Source organism: Cygnus atratus, chromosome 22 (genome assembly GCF_013377495.2).
Source record: "Cygnus atratus isolate AKBS03 ecotype Queensland, Australia chromosome 22, CAtr_DNAZoo_HiC_assembly, whole genome shotgun sequence".
NCBI lineage: Eukaryota > Metazoa > Chordata > Aves > Anseriformes > Anatidae > Cygnus > Cygnus atratus.
The window spans coordinates 4,129,553-4,138,716 of NC_066383.1; the positions used below are offsets into that span (position 1 = coordinate 4,129,553).

A 9,164-nucleotide genomic window follows, 5' to 3' on the forward strand; every position below is an offset into this window, starting at 1 on the left:
AAAATGGGAGTGGTGCGGCCCTGCAGCAGGTGCCCAGTGGGGCTGAGGGATCTCCATCCCCAGGGATTTTCAGAGCTCAAGGAACGATGCCAGATTCAGCTTTGAGGTTAGTCCTGTGGTGAGTGGAAGGGTGGCTTAGATGACTTCCATCAATCTTTTACAACCTCCATGCGAAATACTGTTTTTCTACAGGTCTCTGTCGCTCACGAGTTTGTTGTGGATTAGCTGGCAGATAGGTGCAGCCTCTCCATCCTTGTCCTCACTTTTGGTAGCATCTGAAGTGCCCCCCGTGCCACGTCCTGCCTTCACTTGACTGGTTTATGTACTGCCCTTCTTTCTTTCTGTGCTATCCTTTGCACCCATGTCCTATTTGCTTTTCTATTTATACTCAGATGGGATTTTTCTGGCTGTGTTTTCAGGAAAACACAGTCTAGGGGTATCACATCTAAACAATTGCATTTAAAAAAAACCTTAAGATGCACTGAAAGTGGATACTTACGTGAAATAAGAGGGGGCTTTGGATGTACAAGTAGACCTCTAATAGCTGGCTTGAATTCGTTTTGGTAGTCTGGCCCTTATCCCAGCCTTTTTGAAAGATAATCATTGTTCAAAGATTTTCATACACCACAGTGTGCACTTTATACTTCGCTGTGTAATGTAACCTTCCATGCATTCAAGGAAAACAGTTTACAGAGCTAATTGCCAAACTCTGCAGATATGATACTTTAAATGGGTTATGTTAGATAAGAGTTTATGTTAAAGAAGAAGAAATGTTCTGGAGGCAAAATATTGTTTAGGGAATATTGATTTGCATGAATTAATGTTTTCACTTCAGTTGATGGTTAAAAATGGATACTTAAGCTAAGCCGCATTTTTAGTGTAACATAAATGCGTCCTTAGCCATGAGCCTGGGGTGCAAGCTGAAGTCTATTGATTATTTTGTTTTCAAATCTGCAAACTTCAGCTGGCATTGGGTCAAACTATGCCTAAGATTATTTTTTTAATTGAAAACAAACCCTGTGTGGACTCAGAGCTGGGAGGAGCCTTTGCAGTTCTCATTGTTACTTATTCACTGTGGACAATCCTCTCCACCCTTCTGTCTCAGCCTACTTATCTGTAAAATTAGGGGTAGTGTTAATGATCCACCTACCTGACATAGTTATTGTGGAAATCAAGTGATGAATATTTGTATGGTTTCATGCAATATTTGTACAAAGGTGCTCTAAGACCATGGTGTATTACTTGTACTGCAGGAGCTGCCATCTGCCACACAAGTAGCTCACAAACATTTAGAATGAAAGGGACACTTTGGCCTTAGGGAGTTAAGCAACATTTGCAGAATTCAGACATTTTTTGCTGCAGCTTTTATTACTTATTTCTTATACTTTAATTCAGAGTATAGCCCAGCTGTTAGTTGTAGCTCTGTTGGCCCTATAGGTTGCGGTTATAGCACAAACAAGCTATCTAAGGAGTTTAGCACTGTTTAGAAAGTGTTAGTAACCAACTAGATATAAAATTTGAGTTTAATTTAAATTCATTTTCTCCCATGTAGCTAAAGGTTGGTGACTGAGAGAGAAGGAACAAACCAGAGTGTTTTACAGCAGCCCAGCTGAACAAAGGGTACGTGTATTTGTTTTCCGTGATTCTGTTTAACTATCTTGCAATTTCTGTCATAATTATTGTGATTGTTTCTAAAGGATGGCTATGGATTCATAGCTCTAAAATTTGAGAGATGGAGAATTACATTCACGTGAGTCTGGTCTGAGACAATGAAAGTAGAAGTGTAAACGTGGAGCTGTGCTCGGTCAGCAGAGCATCAAGGGAGTGAATCCAGGGCTCCAAAGGTTGGAGTCCAGCTCTCCTGGAAGTCAGCAGAACCTCGAGGTGATGGCTAACAGCTTCTGTGTGGGAAGCTCTGCTTCCCTACAGGTGAGGTAGATGCCTGAAGTTGGACAAGTACCTTGAGCTACGTACCTGCTGCCAAGGTACCGCTGCTGATTTCAGTAGACAAACCCTGGAGAAGGCAGCACAGCCTGCACTGACTTCAGGCATTGTTTCAGCAAAAATCTGTGGCTCTTAATTAACTTTGTACTGACAGGCATGTCCTCTGTGCTCAGCTGGACTTGCATATGTTTGCCAATGTACTGAAATACCTGCATTCTCCAGGCCTGGACGCACTACTCTTTTTAGGTATATATCAAACTTTCAGGTTGTGAACAGAGCTGGGATCTCCAGCAGTCAACGGCTCAGAAAATTGTAGAGATCTCATCTAATTCCACTACTGAGTGTGAATCTCCTTCTCTTTTAGGATCTACCAATACTGGTGAGGTTCCTTCTGTGAACTGGACAATGGAAGTTGCCCCCAATTCATGGTCACTCTTCCCACTGACGAACATCCTAAGGAGGAGCTGTTTTTAGGTGAGATGTTAAGCATTCACTCAATGGAAGTGATCAGGTTTTTATTTCTATTGGAAGACCCTTAGTAATTGTGAACTGAGCTGATAATTAAGAACTAGGAAACTTTATAGCCTGTTGCTAGGCTCACAGGTCCATTGCTTCTGGATAGATATCTCTTTTCTCTTTCTTCCTCTGTTTCTAGTCTTTGAATTTTTATTTTTTTGATTAGCTCCTGCTACATCTTGTGATTTGTTGCAGCTAAAATCGATCTCACCTGTGAATTTCACACTGTACCTGAAGGCACCACTATGTCTCTAAGTGTACGTGGGGTGCTGGCACTTGTGCAGGTTATGGAAATAGCATGAAGAATGGCAGGGTGGACTCAGCGCTGAATAATCATGTAACGGGGAGGTAACTCAAAGAACTAATCAGAGACAGAAACATAAAAAGAAGTTATCTCCTGGAATGCAGAAAGTCAGGTAGAATGAAAGGCAAACCTGAAAACAGGGAATCTGTTTTACATCAGTGGAGGTAGAGTGCCACCTGGGATTAGCTTGGCCATCGCCAGCGCTTGGTGCCGCAGATAACGCGAGTTCCATAGCAACGAATTTCTAACTTGAAATTCCTGGCTGTAAGGGTGCGTGTTAACCAGAAAATGGACTTGTGTTTCTCTGAAATCATTAAAAAAACTAGCTTTATTTTATTTTCCACCCACCATCCTGCTCAGAAAATTGACTTATTTTTGAAGTCCCTAATTAAGCACGAAAATTTAGTGTTAGGCAGATGCTGTCATTGTCTTCCTACCCCTCCAGCAAAAACCCACGTGTAATGTTTTGCACTGGGCTCCGGGGTTGTAGGATGGGTTGTGAGTGATGAGCATCTGCAAAACCTGCTGCACATGCCCAGGGACTTGCAGCCAGATGAGTCATATGCTGCACAGGCCAAGTTTAATCCCAGAGAGAATGTTACAACACAGGAAGAAACCCCTGAAAATAACAGGAATTGGTACAGTATTTGGGCCGTAAACACAGGTTAGAACAGTCTGGGTATTTGCTTTAATCCTCTCTGATTCTATTTTGAATTGTAATGTTCCTACTTGCTAAACCACTTTCCATTTTTGCACTGTTTTACCGTGACATAAGGAGGAGGGATATTTTGGAAACTGGAAAACTGCCACTTGCACCAGAATGGCATGCCACTAATTTTTGCAGTTTTTTTGAACTGAGCGTTGCCGCTCTGCAAGTTCTGTCAGCATCTTCTTCTAGGATTCCCCACCGAGATCCCCACCCTCCTACAAGACGGGACGTGCCCCAGGGTAGAGGAGTTTTGTTCCTTTCTCTGCAGGCTGTGCTGTCTCACCTGCTTCAAAACCAGGCACTTTGAAATGATGCACTGAGTACCTGGGAGGGTGAGGGAGTTGGGATTAATGGGCTCTTCCTCTCTGACACCCAGCAATATGGATTCAGTGGGCCCGAACACTGCCAAAAGATCACAAGTGCACCCTTAACATAGACGGGACAAAAAATCGCCGTGGAATGTGTATTGATGTAATTTTGCACCATTTCAAGAAAAGGTTAAGTGAAAAAGTCCAATTTGCCACGAGGCTGGTCTCCACAGAGGGTTGGCATTTGTGGCAACAAGGTGGCCAGGAACCATCCCTGGAGCTTGTGGGGTAGGTTGGAAGGGGGATTCTTGTGACAGTCCCAGGCGGGAAAATGCCTGACGGACATTTCAGTGGCTGAGGAGCTATGGTTGCACAGTAGCTCATGACGAAGCAATCTAAATGGTAGGTAAGAGCTGGAGATGAGGCTTGATTCCCCCTCCAGCCCCCACTGTAATGAAGCATTACAAGAATCTTGCTTTGCACCTTCACTTACTTGAGCGCTGCCATATGTCTGGGGGTGTTGTACTGGGCAGGGAGGTAGCCAGGTTGAGGGAGAATCACGAAGTGTGTGTGGTGGCACAGTGAAGCCTGTTTTTTAGAGGGGTAAACAAATCTCACTTCTACTTTTTAAAAAAAATCTTTTTCCCTGAGCAGAAGTTGGGAAAGTCATTTAATGTCAGCTAGTGAGTTTTAATGGAGGCCTGGAAGAAGAAGAAAAAAACCCTCCTGTGTCTGCTTGTTTCTTAGGTACACCACATTACCCACAGCTAGTCTCACCACTCCCAAGAAAGTTTGTGTAAGTCCTAAAATAATTTCATTCCACTGGCCCACAAATATTCCCATTTGGTAAGCCTTATATAGAGTAATTACTGTTTAACATGGCAGTGCAGCTGGGTCAGGGCTTATTTTGGGTTAGAAGTTATAAAAAGCTGTTTGTAAAAAAAAAAAAAATAAATAAAAAATACTATGTTTGTCAGTCTGTCATTCTAAACAGATGAGTCTAGAAAACTTGTTAGTTTGCTTATTCTTTTTTTTTTTTTTTGGTCTCTTTTTTTTTTTTTTCCTGCTTTAAGAGTCAGCATTCATGAGAGACACTGGCATTGGTACCAAAGGCATCCAGTCATCGCATCCTGGCTTATTTGGATGTGTCTGCACTTCAATTATAAAAATGTAATTGTTAGGTAGCCAGGTGTTGTGGTGAGTGCTGTGGGGTGGCATGTGTGCAGGAACGGGGGGAACACTTTACCCAGTGGAGACTTGGGAAGCTCAGCTTTGTGGGCAGGTGCAAGGTGTGCATGGGGGAAAAAGCAACTTGAAGGAAGCGTCTTGGCTCTGTGCTCTCAGCTGAGCAGGACTTTGCATTTTATGTGCCTGAAGCACTGTGCACGGAGCAGGCAGTTCGTTCCCACCGCTGCCCTGTGTAATTAGCTGCGTTTTGCAGACGGGGAGAGCGAGGTGGTGAGAAGTACTGAGCTGCTCCTGATGACCTGGTGAGTCACGTCTTGGGTTAGAACTCAGGATTTTCTGGCTCTTATGCTTACGTGCATTTTTTCAGACCATGCTGAGTCAAACATCAAAGTTCCTTCTAATTTTAATGACTTTGATATATACATATATATATGTGCATATATTTTATGTTTGTGCATATATGGTTATAGATGTGTGCATACAGCTAGAGAAAAAAGAAAATGTAACTATGTATATGCATGTGTCACTTCTTATTTGTTCCTAAAATACAGGTGTCTCTGTGGGAAACAAGTTGTTAAGCTGTTTATTGTACAATAGCTCAGGAAGTTGAGAGCATTATATTCACTTACATGATTTCCCATGCCGGGTTGGTCATTTCACCTCAAAAATTAGCATCCTGCTCTGTTTCACAGAAGACCCCAATATTTTTAGTAATCATAGGAAAGAATGTTGTCCACTGGGACAGAGTGGGAGGCTGTGGAGCAGGACTCAGGGTTTGGTTGTCCTTTTCTACTTTTTTTATGGCCTGGGACCATTCTTATCACTCTTCTGTGCCTCTGTTTAATAGCAAAATGGGACTAGTAACATTGAGTTACCTTGGGTGAAACTATTAAAAGATGAAATTGAAGTTTGGAGACCTTTTACTAGCCTTTGTCATCAGAGAAATAGAGCAGTTACGAGAAGTATTCCTGTGGTTTGGTTTTATTAATGATATGGACTCCTTGAGAAATTGTATTAACGAAATGAAGCTGGGAAACAAACCAGAAGCAGATACAGACAGAACTTAAAACCCTTCGTGGACAGTTGCACAATGTGCTAAGAAAGGATGGCTATATTCTTGGATTGTTTCTTGTAAAAATTCTGAAATGCTCATGGAAAATAGTTTCTTCTCTACAACAAAAATCACAAGAATGCTGACATTCCGATAATTTTTAAGGCAAGACAAATCTGAAAAGAAATACATTGGGAATTATGAAAAGTTTTCAAACTAAAAGTCTGAAAACGCAGTTGAACAAAACCTCTTGGCTCAGAAATGGCTCTCAGGTTTCTTGACTCGTTCTCCATCAGCTATGCCAGACTGGTGGTAAATGGCAACCTGGAAGCCCTGAGGTTCAACCCTTGAACCAGAAGCAGATATATCATGATAAGCAGAATTGGGGTGTGGAAATATAGACGTGAACACAAATTTTCCTCTGCTTGAGCTCCAGCTTTGTCTCTTTTATCTGCACTACTCTGTACTGTACTAATCTGCACTACTTCAGTCTGTCCAATGTCTGAGTATTGCTGTGGGACAAACAGGTAGCAGAAAATGGTCTGAGCACCCCGTTTCCAAAGTCACAGAGGTTTCATTCCTTTCCTTTTCTTTACTGTCTGATCATCCATCATTTTATTGCTCATATTCACATACTCCTTATTCTTGTTTCCCCAGGTTGTGCCTGCTGAGAGTTGGAGGTGAAGAAGTGCACACCCACCCTTTGTGCCATTCTTGCTGAGGACTTGTACAACATTATTGTTCAGGGCTGAACATATTTCCAGGTAAGGGAGCACCCCTTCCGACTTAGGTGGGAAAGTGAGCAATCAGAAGTCAACTGGCCACTGTAACAGTCAAAGCAGCACAGGTTATAACAGCTCTGCCTTTGTGTTGGGTATTTTCTACATGTCCATGGTAAGAATCTAATTATTTTTCCATCTACAGCAAATGTAATAGGTCCAGATAAATGTTGTTGTGTAGGCACTAACAGCGACTAGAAAAGAAGTTTGATCCTGGGCTGTCAGAGACAGAATCTTTTCCATCGTAGGTTGCTTCTTGAATTAGTCTGAAAGAGTTCTCATTTTATTTAAGAGGTTTTTATCGATCTACAAGGCTTCGTTCATAGGCTCTCTCTTCTTGAGTGGCTGAAGCAGGCTTAACTTATGATAGGATGTCTTATTTGAGTTCATTTTTATCAACTCAGTTGTTGCTAAATGCTTTTCTTCTCTGGAAAGGAGGCACATGGTTTAAGAAGAGATAAAAATAAAATAAAATAAAATGTAGGTTTCCTTCCAGTCCATTAATTTTCTTTCATGGAGCTCTGTACCAGTTTGAGTGCACAATTGGGAGGAATCAAAACACAGACATCTAGACTATTACATAAGATCAAAAAGAGAACGGAATTGTTTTGAAGCTGAGTATAATGTGTTTGTCCAAAGCCATGAACGTTTTTAAGAACTCAGAACCTTCTTCCTGTTCTGCTTCAGGAAACGTAGAGCGTATGAGCTGGAGAGAGAGACCAAAATACTTGAAGCCAATTAGGTAACTGTGGACCTTATTCAAGGTCCTTACTGAGTGAGGCCAAGCAGGGATTTCAACCTGATTTTTATGCGCGCTCTTTTTCTCTTTCTTTCCTCTAAGTTCAAACTCTATCTTATGTAGAAGAAACCATCCATTTGGATGTCAAAAATATGAACAGATTCAGGTCAGACACTTAGAATTTTTTTTTAACTGCCCCAGTGTTTTGTGTCCAACTGCTCCCCCCCCAAAATACACAAATAAGTTGGCTGTGGAAATTTTCATTGAATATTTCCCTCTGTCTTGCCTCATAATTGTATTATTTTACAACAGTCTAAGTTACAACTCTTCCTAAATGGACTCGTGTATCATAAAGGACAGAGAGCATGTGGACTGTCCATGCTAGGAAGATTTAGTATTACAGGACGGTGTACATCGAATCTGTGTACATCCAACCGCAGAGGATAGGCTTGCTGGGTTCATTGACCTCTTTTAGTTTGAATGTGTGTCTATTAGGAACAGGCTAGAAATTGGCCTGAGCTCCTTCTGCTGCCAGTCACTTGCAGTCCTGAACAGAAAAGGAAACACCAGTTTTTCTTCCGTAGGCCGGATGCTGAGTCACCTGTGTGGTGAAAGAAAATAGCCAAGGGCTTGCTATTTCACCAGCATCCCGATGTGCCTGGGGATATTTCATCAGCTGCTTTGCTTGGGGAAATTAAAGCTTTAAGGCCTCTGGCCAGTGCAGTAGTTAATTGCACTTAAGTTGGTAATGCGCTTAGCCCCTCGTGTCTGAGGTCCCCATCCCTGATAAATAAGTTTTATTTTCCAGTTGGTTTTAAAGCCACTGGCAACATGTGGTTGTTTTGCAGTGGTGCTTCATTGAGATGTGCTGTCAATTCAGTATATCCTTACTTATAGTTGGAAACCTGTTGCAACTCATCTGCCTCTTCTCTACATCTCGTTCCAGGCCTTGACCTGGTCTGTGGTGGCACTGGGAAACTGTCCCACTGCTGCTGCGTTTTTCTGCCCAATAATGTGTTTTTGGCGGGGCGGGGAGAGACAAGCTGACAGGGATGCTGCAAGGTGAAGGAACCACTCTTCCTGAGCCTCTGAAGGCCGGCAGTGACCAAGGAGCACTGTTGTTGTAGCTGTCCCATTTTCAGCCAGGGAAGCTTTCTGAGGCCTTGTGGAGTGCTTCCGTGCTCACTGCCCACCTCAGAAGGCTTCTGGAGGCCTTCAGACCAAGTAACACCCTACAAGCTTGCTGGAGAGGGCATCACTGATGGCACTGCAGGAAGGATTTTCCCCCTGCTATGCACTATTTTGTTATTTTCAGAGCTGGTTGCCCTAGGGAGTACCCAAGCTGGGGATGCTGGTTCAGGTAGGCTACCAAAAAGAAGCTGGCTGTGTGCAGCTAGCTCGGTGCTCAGGCACGATGTGATGGTCCTTGAGCCGTGCTGGCTCACCTACGAGGCCAGGATCTGAGCATCTTTTTATGAGAAGAGAAGACTGAGAGGGGATCTTATCAATGTTTACAAAAATCATCAGTGTGGAAGACAGTGGGATTTGGCCAACCTCTTTTCAGTGGTTTGTGGGGACAGGACAAGGGGCAATGGCCACAAAATGGAGCCCAGGAAGTTCCGCACC

General features: G+C 42.8%; 1 long non-coding RNA gene across 1 annotated transcript in view; it reads left to right on the forward strand.

Annotated features, from left to right (window-relative positions):
- LOC126913557 (uncharacterized) overlaps positions 1-2,395 on the forward strand; it is a 66,577-nt gene extending 64,182 nt beyond the window's left edge. The window contains exons 4-5 of the long non-coding RNA XR_007709109.1: positions 1,553-1,620; positions 2,309-2,395. This is a non-coding gene — a long non-coding RNA (uncharacterized LOC126913557). The remainder of the gene's footprint in view (positions 1-1,552; positions 1,621-2,308) is intronic.
- Positions 2,396-9,164: the final 6,769 nt, after the last annotated feature.